The sequence below is a fragment of the Heptranchias perlo genome, chromosome 38 (assembly GCF_035084215.1).
Source record: "Heptranchias perlo isolate sHepPer1 chromosome 38, sHepPer1.hap1, whole genome shotgun sequence".
Lineage (NCBI taxonomy): Eukaryota > Metazoa > Chordata > Chondrichthyes > Hexanchiformes > Hexanchidae > Heptranchias > Heptranchias perlo.
Window position 1 is genome coordinate 9,472,478 of NC_090362.1, and position 16,271 is coordinate 9,488,748.

The window sequence follows — 16,271 nt, forward strand, 5'->3', positions numbered from 1 at the left end:
ATAATAAAAGCAGAAAATGCTGGCAAACACTCGGCAGGTCAGGCGGCGTCTGTGGAGAGAGAAACAGTTTCAGGCTGAAGACCTTTCATCAGAACTGGAAGATGTTAGAAATTTAACAGTTTTCAAGCAAGTACAGAGCCAGGGAGAAAGGGGGACGGGGAGAAAGTCTGTGAAAGAACATAAGAACATAAGAAATTGGAGCAGGAGTAGGCCAATCGGCCCCTCGAGCCTGCTCCGCCATTCAATAAGATCATGGCTGATCTGATCCCAACCACAAATCTAAAGAACACAAGAAGTAGGAGCAGGACCCGTCCACACAGCCCCTGGGCCCTCTCCGCCACCCACAGGGCATTGACCGATCCGAAATCAGCTTCATGAAAGGGTGGAGGGTTGGAGATATTAAATGACAAAAGGGATAATGATTCAAGGCAAAAGAGGGTGGTAATGGGACAAGTAAAGAAACAAAAGTTGGCCAGTTCTGATGAAGGGTCTCCACAGATGCTGCCTGACCTGCCGAGTGTTTCCAGCATTATTACAGGTTTCCAGCATGCTCAGTTTAACCATAATATTGACTGGCTCCCAGTATGGTAATCGCACGCCACAGAAATGTTGTTTTCGTAGCATGTAATTGGACGGGATTGGTTTTCGTGACTGAACAAGTCATAAGTGACGCTATAGATATTGTTCTGGGATTGGTTCCTGGCTGTGTGATTTGATTGGCTTTGGGATCTGATTGGTTGAAAGGACTGTACAGTCACACATTCTTAGACTCGAAACTTCCAATAATTATAGACAGATGTAGTTTTCATTTTTAAAACCATTTTGCCGTGTCGTTTTGTGAAACAGATCTTAGTTAATCACATTAAAATGAAACAGGAAGTGAGCGAGAGCAGAATTGCTGTCTCTCAGACACTGTTAATTTGCGGTGATAATTTCGATTGGGTTTTTCATTGCGGGGGTCACTTAAATGCGTTATTTAAAATGGCTCAACTCTGACGAAAAGGGTTTGACGGATCTCAGTCACGATTGTGTGCAGGTGATGCAAACTGAGATCATCTGTGCCATGACTGGTCACTGCTCTTGACTGCAGACAGTTGGGGCAAGTTTGCAATGTTCCACTGCAGCACGATCGCTGATTGGAGATGGGGTTATCCCTGATCTCCCGACCCACGCCTGCCTTTAAAATGACCCATGTGGTATCAGTTTGCATCAGTGGCGGGTTCAAACCCCACTCTACGAAGGCTAAGCCGACACCCCACTGCGGTGCCGAGGGAGTGCAGCGTTGTCAGAGGCTACGATATTTAAACTCAGCCCTGTTTGCCCATTCCAGGTTGGCAGATGCGTTTCTCTGTGTACCAACAGTCATTTTTTGCTATCACTTTCATGTCGATGACGTGATTTTGGGCGTGAAAGTGGCAAGGCTCAGCTCGGTGCCTCGCCTTCTCACTGCAGCGAGGTGAGAGGGGTGAGACCACCTCTGGTGGGCAGTCTCGCGTCACATGGAGTTTGTGCCAGTTACAGTATAACTCCGGCCTGGTGCGAAGCTGCATTTTAACAAATGCCTCGTTAGCCCACCGAACCTGGTGCAGACTTCAAGAAAACGAGTTTACGATCTTATCAGTGCTATGAGAAAGCAGGCACTTTCATCCAAACAGAACAGTGCGAAAGTGGAGCCATGTGTGTGTGCATGTGTGTGTGGGTGTGTGTGTGGGTGTGTGTGTGCATGTGTGTGTGTGGGTGTGTGTGTGCATGTGTGCATGTGTGCTTGTGGGTATGCGTGTGGGCGTGTGTGTGGGTGTGCGAGCACAGAACTCTTTTGTCAGTGAACTCCGCACGTGGCACAGTTGTCAGTATAACTGGGGGCACACCGACTGAGCATAACATCCTTGGAGGTACCAGCTTCAAACCAGTAGAACTGTAACCAAATCCTTTTGGTTTCCAGGATGGTGGTGGAATTTAAACACAGTGGGGTAGATCTTGACTTGGTGCGATTGTTTTACGTCTCTCCCGACTTTTGTTTTAAAAATGGGGAGAGATGTATAATGGGCTGCAGATCTGCTATCATCTCCTTTCCCACCATCGCACAGTCAAGATCCACCGCAGTGATAGGGATCTAAAGCTTTTTGCTATGGCAACTAACTCCAGATAGACAAGTAACCAATGCAGACATCAATGTGACCCCAGAATGGAATTCCAGCGACTTAAATTGTTTCCTTTTCCTTCAAATTATGTAGGATTTCTGATCCAAGGATAACATTTAACTGCAGATTCCTAATCCAAGCACCAAATGTTCACTTATTTATTCTGCTCGATTAAGCAAATGATCTGATACTTTGCATTAAAGTAAAGGCTATTTACTGGCAAACATCATCACGTAAATGCAGTAAGTTAGGAATTTCAGTGGGGGGTCACTGGACGGAATTGTTGGAGACCCCCCCCCCAAGTTCCACATTCACCCGCGATTTCCAATTGTTGGGTTTGTTGATTGGCACTTCGGACAATCTGCCATGTATAGTGCCCAGCCGTCCTTATAAATATCAGCCGTGGCTCACTGGTATCATTCTCACCTCTGAGTCAGAAGATTGCGGGTTTAAAACCCACTCCAGAGACTTGAACATTAAATCTACATTGACGTTCCAGTGCAGTACTGGAGTGGCAGCCAATTTGCCCACAGCAAGCTCCCACAAACAGCAATCTGTTTTTTTTAGTGATGTTGGATAAATATTGGCCAGGACATCAGGGAGAATTCCCCTGCTCGTCTTCAAAATAGTGCCAAGGGATCTTTTACATTCACCGGAGAGGGCTGACAGGGCCTCGGCTTAACACCTCATCTAAAACATGGCACCTCTGACAGTGCAGCACTCCCTCAACTGGACTGTTGGCCTGGGTTATGGTCTCAAGTCTCTGGAGTGGGATGTGAACCCCCAACCTTCTGACTCAAGAGGCAAAGAGCATCATCCACTGAGCCAAGACTGCCAGAATTACTCAGCAGCGGAAATGGCTGTGCTTCTGTTTCTGATGTCTTGCACATAACGGCCACCAGGAGATTGCCTCACTGATCCCTTGTGCACTTTTCGATTGGCGCATTGAGAATGAACGTTTTGAACGACCGACTAAATGGGTCGGGACAAAGATTTATTTTTATTTGCAATTACTTGCCAGAGAGAAAGGACATTTTTGATGTAAACACTGAGAAACAGCCAGTGCAGAAGTTATGATCCCTCACTATTATGCTTCGGAAAAAATAATCAGGACAATTTGGTTCCTTGTCAAGGATTCAAAACATTTCCTTCGTTTCTGAGTACAGTTTTGATCCTTTCTTTTCTTCCTGTGCCCATGTGATAGATGCAAGTAGCTGTGACGATCCATCAGCCCAGTTTCGCACTTGTGCTTTGCTAAATTAAGAACCAGATGAAAATTTCAAATGGCAGAACTGAGACTTTATTTGACCAGAAACTTGGAGCTAAACTAAAGATTTCACCTTGCCAATGATGACAAAATAGCAGTTCTATTCCATCTTGTATCATTTTAGACCCAGCTGAATAACTGAATCAAAACCCTGTTTAACCATTCCAACAAACAGTGAGCGAGATTACAGTGAGCTCATTTAGTTACCTTTGTGCTGTTATTTAAGCATTATTTACTGTTCGAACATTCTTTCAAAGAGATTCCATTTAACTCGTTTACTAATGGCCCCACTCTTAACTCCCTCTCCTCAATCAGGCCAAATATGCAGGGAATCTCACAGTGGTTTTGGCTTGAACTGTACCACTTAATACTGTGTCTTCCTCGTAGGCGAGCTTGTAAACTATTTTTTTTAATAGCATGCAACTAATGTGCCCTTTCAAGTACTGAAGGATGAATTAACCCCTGCTTCAGGCACGGAAAAAATGTTCCGATCCCCCGACCTGCGTTCCCTTTGACTGTCGATCCCTGTTGGGATTGGTGAATTGTCCCATGGACCTCTCTTCGGAATATCCGGAATGCGGACATTGGGGGCCCAACTGCTGGGATCGAGTCCATCCGACAGACTTGCATCGTTAACCCCCGCTGGAGTTTGTGGGGTCGGTGGGAGGGCACCTCATTAGCATAGGGGCAGGTGGGTGCAAATGCCGCTTTGGGCACATCTCTGGCATTTGTCCATGACTGTTGGGAACTCTAGCTGTGCCCGCTTTTCTGGGGTGGGGGGGTAAAGTTTGGCCAGGCCCCTCCCCCAGACGTGGTCTCGATGGCCCCCTGCGTAAGGGGGTTAATCCTTAAAAAAATGTTTTAATTGGATCCTTTCCTTGGCAAGTCCAGGTCACTTCCTTGGTTTGGACCATACCAGTGGGGCCCACATTTGCCCTTCTGGAGGCCGGTACACCTCAACTAACGAGCCATACCAGCCTCCAATGATGCACCAGGTCCAAAGTGATTGGAAGGAGTGGGAACTCCTGCCTTAGGGACTCCTGGCCATTGATTGCGTCCCCTGGCTATCATTTACCATGTGAGGGGTGGATGGAGGTTCTAGCCCTGATAAGGTGGGTAGAAAACTCCCAGAAATGGCAGTGACCCAGAGCAGGGGTTTCGACCGGAGTTACGGTGGGAGAACGGCAGAACTACCATGGAATTTTGGCCCCCCTTTCTCCTCAATATAAATAATTACATCTTTCTTTAATGTTTTAGATTAAACAATGATGTAAACTTAATATATTAATAAGGACTTAGTATATGTTCCTGAGTGTGATTATGTGCATGTGTATATGTGTGTGTATATGTGGGGAGGTGTGTATGTATATGTGAGTGTGTGTATGTGTGTGTATATGTATATATGTATGTGTATACGTGGGTAGGTGTTCATGTATATGTGAGTGTGTGTTTATGTGTAAGTATATATGTGTGTATGTATATGTATGTGTGGGTTTGTGTGCAAGTATATGTGTGTGGGTATATGTGTGTGCATGTATATGTGTGTAGGTATGTGTTTATGTATATGTACATGTGGATATATGTGTGTATGTATATGTGTGTGCGAGTATATGTGTGTGTATGTATATGTGTGTGCGAGTATATGTGTGTGTATGTATATGTGTGTGCGAGTATATGTGTGTGTATGTATGTATGTATGTGTGTGTATGTATGTATGTGTGTATGTATATGTCAATGCATGTGTGTACATATGTGTATACATTTGAGTGCACATGCATCTGTATCAGAGACCAAAGATAGGCAATAACCTACAATCACAGAATGCTTTGTACAGAAACAGGCCATTCAGCCCAAGTCGTGCTGATTGCTTTTCTTCACATAAGCCACTTGGTCTAGTCCCACTCTCCCTCTCGCTTCCCATGCGTTTTACTAATCCTCTTTCTCAAGCAACCATCCAGCTCCCTTTTAGGAGAATGCTTTAGAAATGGATTGCGGCAGAGAATTCCATGTTCTAATATCCTCCGTGCGAAGAAATTATTCTAACCTCCTCTTGAATTCTTTTAGTGATTGACTTACCCTTGTGCCCGCTTGTTACTGTTTCACCGACTAATAGGAGGTGAAAGGCTGTCAACACTGGAATTTGGTGTCACATTTCTGGCAGCTTGAAACTCAAGGGGAATGATTTTCGTTGATTGCATTTTCCAACTAATGGTGAAATAGTCTGTAATAGAAAACATTTATCATTTTGCTAGAAATAGCAACTCGGGTGAAGGATTCTGGCCTTTTTGATATGGACTTTTTGGTGCCTGCTCTTAAGGAGGACCAAGTTAGACCCATTGAGCGGGAGCTGTCAGGGCAACACTGGCCTGGTCATATCGATAAAGGAATGGACTTGAAACCCTGGATTAGCAGGGTGAATACTTGATAAAAGAGCATATTTGGTTAAAAGTCTGATTTGCAGAAAAGTGAAGTGATGCATTTTGGAAGGAAGAATGAGGAGAGGCAATATAAACTAAATGGTACAGTTTTAAAGGGGGTGCAGGAACAGAGAGACCTGGGGGTGTATGTACTCAAATCTTTGAGGGTGGTAGGACAAGTTGAGAAGGTTGTTAAAAAAGCATATGGGATCCTGGGCTTTATTAATAGAGGCATAGAGTACAAAAGCAAGGAAGTTAGACTAAATCTTTATTAATCGCTGGTTAGGCCCCAGCTGGAGTATTGTGTCCAACTCTGGGCACCAAATTTTAAGAAGGATATCAAGTCCTTGGAGAGGGTGAAGAGGAGATTTACTAGAATGGTAGCAGGGACGAGGGGCTTGAGTTATATGGAGAGACTAGAGAGGCTGGGATTGTTCTCCTTAAGGCAGAGAAGGTTAAGGGGAGATTTAATAGAGGTGTTCAAAATTATGAAGGGTTTTGATAGAGTAAATAAGGAGAAACTGTTTCCACTGGCAGGAGGGTCAGTAACCAGAGGACACAGATTTAAGGTAATTGGCAAAAGAACCAGAGGGGAGAAGAGGAGATTTTTTTTAAACGCAGCGAGTTGTTATGATCTGGAATGCGCTGCCTGAAAGGGTGGTGGAAGCAGATTCAATAATAACTTTCAAAAGGGAATTGGATAAATACTTCAAAAGGAAACATTTGCAGGGCTATGGGGAAAGGGCAGAGGGACTGGGACTAAATGGATAGCTCTTTCAAAGAGAGCCGGCAGAGGAACGATGGGCCGAATGGCTGGCTGTGCTGCACGATTCTATGATCCTTTGGTTGAAAGGAAGAGCCAATACAATCGAAACAAAAGTTACAGGTGGACTAATTGGGGATTGGTAGCCTACTGAGGAATGGATCATTGCATTGAAACACCAATTTGGCCAAGGCCTGTGGGTAATAATTACCAGCTTGGCCTAAATCAGAGAGCATTATGGACTTGTTCTTGCTCAAAGCTGCCTTGAGAAGGTATGTATGGTAGACTCACTGTAACTTGCTGCACCTTTCAAGCACAGCGACAGATGAGAAAAGAATAACAAGGGAACAAATGACACACCTGCTTTGCTGGGCCTTGAGAATTGAATGAGGAACAACTAATCTACTCTGTCCAGAAACGGGCTTAGAAAGGAGAGATATAGAACATCCAGGCTTTGAGGAAGCCGTCGATGAAGAATTAACTCCACTCGACTTTCCCAGAACAAGGATTTGGTTGACCTTGCTTCTGAGTTGTGCTCCCTGGCTTAGATTGCATGACACGGTTATTTGGAAAAACTATCCTTTCTTAATGTCAATCACATTAGAAAGCCATATTAAAGTCTCGGTTGATTCCTGACCTTTCGGGCCCAATAAATAAGAACAGCCTAGCAGGGGAAATCTTCCACTGGGATTATGGCATTGCTCACTCAGCAACCAGAGCTAATCTTCCCGTTATGTTTATGCTGTCGGAGGAAATCTTCCCCTCGGGCATGTTTAAAAGGTTTGTTGGAGTTGCAGTGCTGTAGATGACGGGTTTCACTTAAGCTATGAAACATCGACTGCTCTGGGGACTAATCGTTTATATAATTTTGCTGAGTAAAGGCTTAATTCTTGAAATTTTGAAACCCGAGAGCGAGAAGATAAATATTCCCTATCAAAGTGTTGAAGGAAAGAAACTCCATATCAGAAGGGCTTTACCCGGAGAGTGATTAGAATGTGGAACTCGGAGTAATTGAGATGCGTTTAAGGGGAAGCTAGAAAGGAACAGAAGGATAAGTTGATGGGGTTAGATGGAGAAGGGTGGGTGGGGTCTTGTGTGGAGCATAAACACCAGCATGGGCCTGTTGGGCTGAATGGCCTGTTTCTATGCTGTACATACTACATAATTCTACGGAAGAACCATGAGTGAAATTTAGCACTCAGTTTTATATGGTCTTGACGCTGCATCTACAATCGCTGTACTCACAACATTTCAGTAGCAATGCGAGCAGGGAGCCATGGTTACACTGAATGAGATATGACTGCCGAGGGCTTCAGACATCCAGCAGCATTGAAAGCTGATACCAAAGGCATCGGAGACTGGCGGAGGGCAGTGGAGTGAGAGACAGGGCCGCCTAGGGAAGGAAATGGTCAAGGGGGATACACAGGGGAAGAGGCGGAGAGAAAGGAGAAGAATGAAAGGAAAATATATCACTATAAAACAAAAAAAAACTCTGCATAATGCCTGAACTCTCAAAATAACAGCAACAAAAGCTGGAAGTTCGCAGCAACTGCGGAGAAACAGAAGTCAGTCAGTCAGTGTTTCAGGCCTAAGGCCCTTCATCAGGACTGCTGACAATTTCCAACCTTTTCTGATTAGTTTTATAAAAATATATCACTAATTGACAAGGGCAATTTTTTGGGATTCGCTTTCTTAATTTTTAAAAAGTTGAATTTTAATGTGGTACCAGACGATCTTAAAAAGGAATTGGATATATATTTGAAGTGAAAACACTTGCAGGGCTACGGGGAAAGAGCGGGGGAGTGGGACTAACTGGGTTGCTCTTGCAAAAGAGCCGGCACGGGCGCAATGGGCCGAACGGCCTCCTTCTGTGCTGTAACCTTTCTATGATTCTGTGGTTAGGAGGACCCTCCCGCTCACCTGGTATAACTCCGCTGGAAAAGCCAGGGGTGCTCTGGGAAATCGGGATGAACGCCATTTTTCCAGGGTTTTCACGGCTCTTCCACCAGTCATGGCGGAGGAGTGGGAAAATCCCTGCGGAAGTTCGCCCTCTACGCTGGGCGCATTATGTCAGCTCCCCTTCCCCGCCAACGTGACCGTTTCAGCAGTCTGAGGCCCAAAGGTGGGGCAGATGATACTTGTCTTTAGTGAAAAAATGGGCGATCGACTGTTTCTCTTCGTAACGAACCCACCAATTCCTTTCAAAGCCGCGCATTCTCTCAATTTAGCCGGCAGGTCATGAATTACAAAGAAAGGACAATCCCTTACTGAGGGCCTGACTTTTACACTTAATAGCAGGTTAACTATGGCAAGTAGCCCAGGACCCACATACAGCACTCTCGCTACCAAGCAAAGATACAGTATTGTAATGGTTATGGTGCTTATACTAGCAACCCAGAGGTTGTGAGTTCAAATCCCACACTGATAAGTGGTAAAATTAAATTCAATAAATGTAGCAATTCAGGAATGGCACCAGGAAAAAATAAGCCTTTCCACATCTACAAGGCACAAGTCAGGAGTGTGATGGAATACTCTCCACTTGCCTGGATGAGTGCAGCTCCAACAACACTCAAGAAGCTCGACACTATCCAGGACAAAGCAGCCCGCTTGATTGGCACCCCATCCACCACCCTAAACAATCACTCCCTTTACCACCAGCGCACTGTGGCTGCAGTGTGTACCATCCACAGGATGCACTGCAGCAACTCGCCAAGGCTTCTTTGACAGCACCTCCCAAACTCGCGACCTCTACCACCTAGAAGGACAAGAGCAGCAGGTAGATGGGAACAACACCACCTGCACGTTCCCCTCCAAGTCACACACCATCCCTTCTTGGACATATATCAGCCGTTCCTTCGTCGCTGGGTCAAAATCCTGGAACTCCCTTCCTAACAGCACTGTGGGAGAACCTTCACCACACGGACTGCAGCGGTTCAAGATGGCGGCTCACCACCACCTTCTCAAGGGCAATTAGGGATGGGCAATAAACGCTGGCCTCGCTAGCGACGCCCACATCCCATAAACGAATAAAAAAAAAGTAACCATGGAAGCTCCTGGATTGTTATAAAAACTCAACTCATTCATTCATATCGTCAAAGGAAAGGAGTTTTCACTCTAACCCTGTCTGGCCTACCTGTGACCCTAATAGCTGTCTTGCAGTCTCCAGTAATTAAAGGTTAATCTCCAGGACACTGCTGGAAGCAACCCTGGAGAACAATCATAGAAAAAAACATTTTCTTTCAACACTTTTGTTTATTAGTTATAAAAATATTGGAGCAGGGAAAAGTCAAAGATGCTTGCCCGACAGTCAAGAATCACCCAATCAGGTAATGAAGAGTCCGTTTGCTCTCCAATTGGCCGTGAGGAAGTATTGAGCCTTGAGAATGGACATGGTGGGCGACCAATGGGTGGAGCCTGGGGGCGGGGCAGTTGGAGGGAGGAGGTCATGTGACGAAACCTCCAAGAATATGATAAGCCAGAGTTGCCAACGCTAGATTTTAAACTACACCACGTGGTTGGTTCAGTTCTAAGAACGATTGCTACAGAAAGCATGCCACCTTCTCCGGGGTGACTATGGGTGAACGAATGTGGCCTTACCAGTGTCACCCACATCCTGAAAACGAATGGGAGAAAAAAGCATGTCATATCATTGACAGTTCGGACCAGTCTAGGATCAGGCCTCACAGGAGATTTAAGCCTGTTTTTCTTTTGCTTTCCTGTGCAGCAATCAAATGAGTTAATACTGTTCACAGTCCGAGACAGCCTTAGGACATCTCCCCACATGACCATTGATCTGTTGCATTCCTCTGTGCTTGTTTGACCCTGATGACTCATCGGCACATTCAGGAGGAAAAGGGGTGTTTGGATCTTTGCAGAATGTAATGAAAGAACAACAATGCATAGTATTAGTGTAAGACATCTGGGAATCGACAGGAGGGATTTGCAAATTAAACATGAAGTATAAACAGCTGCTAATATACGAACAATGTCAAGGGACAGAGTCCATTTACCTCCAAGATCGCGGTTTTGTGTAAAGCCAAAGTGGATAGAGATACTTACTGATGATATGAGAGGTTGTAACAGGGGAGCCAATTTAACACAGTCTGTGCCTGTTAAGTGTTTAACTGGTTGCCACCATTTTAAAAACAGAGTATCTGGTCATGTGTCTTATTGCTGTTTGTGGGATCTTGCTGTGCGCAAATTGGTTGTCGTGTTCCCTACACTCCAACAGCGACTGCACTTCAAAAGCACTTCATTGGCTGTAAAGCACTTTGGGAAGTCATGAGGTCACGAAAGGCGCTATATAAATGCGAGTTCCACCATTTCTTCTTTTCTTTCCACTGGTCTGATATAGCATTACCAGAAGCAGAGTAAAGCTTCCTCTACTCTGCCCCAGCAACCCAACAGAATGTGATGTTGGTTGAGGGATAAATATTGGCCAGAACCCCCCCTGCTCTTCTTCGAAATAGATGCTGTGGGATCTTTTACAGCCACCTGAGAGGGCAGACGGGGCCTCAGTTTAACGTATCATCCAAAAGACGGTACCTCCGACAGTGCAGCACTCCCTCAGCACCGCACTGGAGAGTCAGCTTTGATTTGGCGATCCCAGAAGAGCGCCCCCTACAGCACCAGTGTGACATTTCTATTTCTCAATCCAGCCATCCCTTTAACCTCAGTGCATGAGGTCACCAAATTAAGGGGCAATTGCGTGCAGTGGGCCTGCTCCCTCCAAGGTCACAAGGTCAAAATGAAGTCAACTCTACAGGCTCTCAGCCTCAAATTCCAGTGAGCGAGTTGTAAATGTGATAATAACTTGGCCTAAAAACGAAACAATCCCACTTTAAAGATATGAGAATAAAATAGAGGGGAATGGAGACCAGGATTGAATCACATTGCTTAGGCTCGATAACTGGAGGTCTGCATTATCTGTGACTCAGTACAGCTGGCCTGAAAGTATGATATAACTCTGTTGCTGAATGCTAAGTTGAAACAAATATTCACGTTTCCAATCCTATTAACTAAGCTCCGAGATATGTTTAAGTTGCAAAGATTTTAGTAATAAATAAAAAAAAACATTTACACTAAGATAGCTGCTGCATCTTTATACCGAAACGAGCTGGTTTAATCTTAATGGTTTGAGTGCTGAGTTACATATTAAAGTGTCACATCTTAGGTGGGCCATTACGACATCTGGACTGAGTGAAGGTTGCAATTCGGGAATAGAACTAACAGTGTTAGGAGAGTTGAGTTTACGAGGTGACCTTATTCCAACCCCTCCCCGCTCAGTTGACCCACTGACAGAAGATTGCAGGCACTCCACTGACTAGACTGTTCCACTCCACCCAGCTGTCACACTGCGGGGAATATCTTACTTGGAAAATATAAAAAGAAACAGGAAGATTAAAAAATGTTTATTTGGCTTTCCTCTGTGTAAAACAGAAGACGGGAACTGTGGGCTGGGTTGAAGGAACCCGTGTGCTGCATTCGGCCTGTAGGCCATATCCCGGACATGGCCGATGGAAAGCGCTCACCAGAGAGGCTTTGAATGTTCATCTCATCTGAACCAGCCATTAAATAAATCAATGCAATTCTGACTCATCTACAATGGTAGATCACTAAAGTAAGTCAGGTGTACAGGCTCTCAACCCAAATTCCAGAGAGCGAATTCATACAACAGTTGTAAATCTGATAATTACTTGGCCTAAAAACGAAACAATCCCACTTTGAAGATATGAGAATAAAACGTAAGGGGGAATGGAGAGAAGGATTGAAGGCAAAAGAAGCAGACGGAAGATGAGGAGAAATTTTATACACAGCGAGCTGTTACGATCTGGAATGCACTGTTTGAAAGGGCGGTGGAAGCAGATTCAATAGTGACTTTCAAAAGGGAATTGGATAAATACTTCAAAAGAAATACATTTCAGGACCATGGGGAAAGAGCAGGGGAGTGGGGACTAATTGGATAGCTCTTTCAAAGAGCCGGCACAGGCATGATGGGACGAATGGCCTCCTTCTGTGCTCGATGATTCTATGATTCTACATTGCCTAGGCTCAATAAATAGCTGCATACTATGTGACTCATGCCACAGCTCTTTTACTGGGAGATGTCTTACTCGCAGATTTTTCTTTTGTGGCAGAAGGAATTAGCCCCCCACCCTAATGTGAAAGGAGAAAACCGGAAATAGATGTGAAGGGGCAGAACGTGCGATCCACAAAGCTCAACGTATGAACGAGTCATACTACATTCCTGTGGACACTATTTCCATGTAGGCGTTAATCCATTTATTGCATGCAGCTTAACACCTGCGTAAGAATAGTACAGCTAGGAATGTGATAGGATTGCATTAAATATTTGTACATGAACTTCGCTGATTGAAAGTTTCACCCAAAGTATCCAAAATGAACCAGTCAATTTAATTATTTTTTTAGTTATTAAATCAGATACAACCTTTCTTACTGTCCTGATGATGTACCATTGCTCTTTTGGAGTAAATTAATTTCATTGTATTAGTTACAGGATAACCTGACTGATAAATGGTGTAAAATTGATATTTCAGGAAGGCTATGAGGTTATTCAATTAATTATATTTCTCATGTGATTGAATCCTGGTAACTGCCAAGACAATCAGAATGTATAATGGACATATGATAAGTGTTAACAGCAACATACAAGAAAAGGCACACTCCTTTCTTTCTTGTTAAGTTAACCACATCGCCACTTTGTAGCCAACTGTTCGGCTTCAAATCTTTCACCGCAGTGAGACAAGGTCCAGAGGTTGATTGACGTCTTGACACTGCCCCATGAGTGGTTAATTGCAGCATCCATCACAACGCGATGGTCACCGCAGCTTCATTCAAAAGGAAGAGGGGAAGAGGAGAGTCGTCAGGCCGATTAACACAAGCCTGTTGAGTGTTTTCAACCTGGCTTCACTCCATGGGTCTCGGCCAATTGACATGGGAGGCAAGGCATGAATGTACTTTTTTGCCTTGTGAATGCAACACGAGTTTCAGTGGGGGCCAAGATTGGCCAGTTTTCCTATTTCAGCAAAAAAAAAACGAAATTGTGACAGTGAATTCCAACTCTATATTTGGTTCAGGATAATGTATGGATTGGGTGGTCCAATGATTCAGAGCATTGTCCTGCAGATAAGGTGGGCTTCCTACTTCGATGTCCCAAAATGGTGAATTCCTAATTTCATTTAGGTTGTCAATGTGAGGGCCACAATGAAAATGAATCCATCCAACCAACAAGAACTTGCATTTATATAGCGCCTTTAACGTAGTAAAGCGTCCCTAGGCGCTTCGCAGGAGCGATTATCAAACAAAATTTGACACCGAGCCACATAAGCAGACATTAGGACAGGTGACCGAAAGCTTGGTCAAAGACGTAGGTTTTAAGCAGCGTCTTAAAGGAGGAGAGAGAGGTGGAGAGGTTTAGGGAGGGAATTCCAGAGCTTAGGGCCTAAGCAGATGAAGGCTGATGGTGGAGCGTTGAAAATTGGGGATGCCCAAGAGGCGAGAATAGGAGGGGCGCAGAGATCTCGGAGGGTTGTAGGGCCGGAGGAGGTTACAGAAATAGGGAGGGGCGAGGCCATGGAGGGATTTGAAAACAAGGATGAGAATTTTAAAATCGAGGCCTCAGGGAAGATTGGCCTGAGGTCATGGTGTCTGGTTACAGATGACCTCTGAAAGGGGTTAAGGGACGAGGCAACTGCTTGTCCTTTGGACAAGGGAATAGTGCATAATGTGATGGACATCTAGGGAAGGGGGGAGATAAAATAACTTTAAAAGGCTGGAGGAATAAAATGAATGAATAGATAAACATTGGTTATCATGTTTGTCTACAATGCTGCAATAAATCTGACTGGGGGTGAAATTTGGGCAGTTGCCTTGGCAACGAATATCGGGTGCAGTACAATGGTCCGCCAAATCGCTATCACCTGCTTCACGCTACTGGCCATGACTGGCCATGACAGAGTTTATCTCCATACATCCCTCTCTGGGTAAAGAAGTTTCTCCTGAATTCCCTATTGGATTTATTAGTGATTATCTTACATTTATGACCCCTAGTTTTGGACTCCCCCCACAAGTGGAAGCATCTTCTCTACATGAACTCGATCAGACCCCTTCATAATTTATCAGGTCACCCCTCAGCCTTCTCTTTTCTAGAGAAAAGAGCCCCAGCCTGTTCAGTCTTTCCTGATAGTTATAATCTCGCAGTTCTGATATAAGAACATAAGAAATAGGAGCAGGAGTAGGCCAATCGAGCCTGCTCCGCCATTCAATAAGATCATGGCTGATCTGATCCTAACCTCAAATCTAAATTCATGTCCAATTTCCTGCCCGCTCCCCGTAACCCCTAATTCCCTTTACTTCTAGGAAACTGTCTATTTCTGTTTTAAATGTATTTAATGATGGAGCTTCCACAGCTTCCTGGGGCAGCAAATTCCACAGACCTACTACCCTCTGAGTGAAGAAGTTTCTCCTCATCTCAGTTTTGAAAGAGCAGCCCCTTATTCTAAGATTATGCCCCCTAGTTCTAGTTTCACCCATCCTTGGGAACATCCTTACCGCATCCACCCGATCAAGCCCCTTCACAATCTTATATGTTTCAATAAGATCGCCTCTCAAAATCATTTATGTAAATCTTTTTTTGCATCTTCTTCAGTGCCTCGATATCCCTTTTTTGTAATATGGAGACCAGGACTGTACACAGTACTCCGAAGTGAATTAGTCCTGGAAGAAATAAAAATTACCTTTGAGAAAAGTGTAAAGAAACCGTCTGGTTTGAATGTCAGTCACGCACAAGGGTTTGACTTAATAATAAAATAACAATGCTACAAAACAAACAGCCACCTTTAGTGCTGGGCTTCTCTGTCAATACGAAATGTCATATGTAATTAAATTAAAAGCTCCATTAAAAGCAAAAACAAAGCCGAGATATACAATTATGACAAAGTAAGTGGTTGAGTTTCGAGATATTTTGCGCCCCTGATTCTTCGAATGCTAACATGTTTTGCTTTCATTAAATTGATTGCTCCTCTGGTCTTTATGTTTCTCCAGTTGAAAGATAAATAACCGTGTGACCTGGCACATATAGATAGACCAGCGTTTCCATGGAAACGGAGGTCAAAAGACATCTGGGGAGAGGTGAAAGATGCACGTTGCTTCTATAAGAGTCACAATGACCTTAAGAGAAAGGGGGGGGGAGGTGAATGACGTTTATAAGTTGGAATCATCCAGTCTCAACTTTCGAAAGAGCAAAAAGATGAATCAGGCGTCTGTGAGGTTTTGCCAGACTACATTAGTAAGAGTGTTTTAAGCTCAGGTAAACTGGAGTCTGATTAGAAAAAACAGACGGAGGAACAGTTACAGCTTGGTGCCAAATTTTCCACTGCCTTGATTTAAAAAGCATACCACACGTTTAACTCTTGTGATATGACTGAAGAAGGTCCAGATTGCAAAACACTTCAGTTTGTAGGAATGCGATACTGTGCAGGATCGGAATAAAAATAGTACTTAGTAATCTGTTCTGAAGACAGCGTGCTCGTCAAAGGCCAATGAATCGAGATTCCCTCTGTGGCTTGCGCAGATCTCTGACTACTGTGCCATGAGTCTTGCAAACTGTTTCTTGGAGCATTGGTTCCCAAACTGCCCTAAAGAGGACGAATTTCTCTGCTGTG

The 16,271-nt window shown here is 44.3% G+C and overlaps 1 long non-coding RNA gene across 1 annotated transcript; it reads right to left on the reverse strand.

The window, feature by feature from the left end:
* Positions 1–9,820: 9,820 nt before the first annotated feature.
* Positions 9,821–15,739, reverse strand: LOC137304622 (uncharacterized). Its single transcript, XR_010958596.1, has 3 exons — positions 15,445–15,739; positions 15,160–15,324; positions 9,821–10,455 (listed from the first exon to the last, which is right to left on the reverse strand). It is a non-coding gene; the product is annotated as an uncharacterized lncRNA (long non-coding RNA).
* Positions 15,740–16,271: the final 532 nt, after the last annotated feature.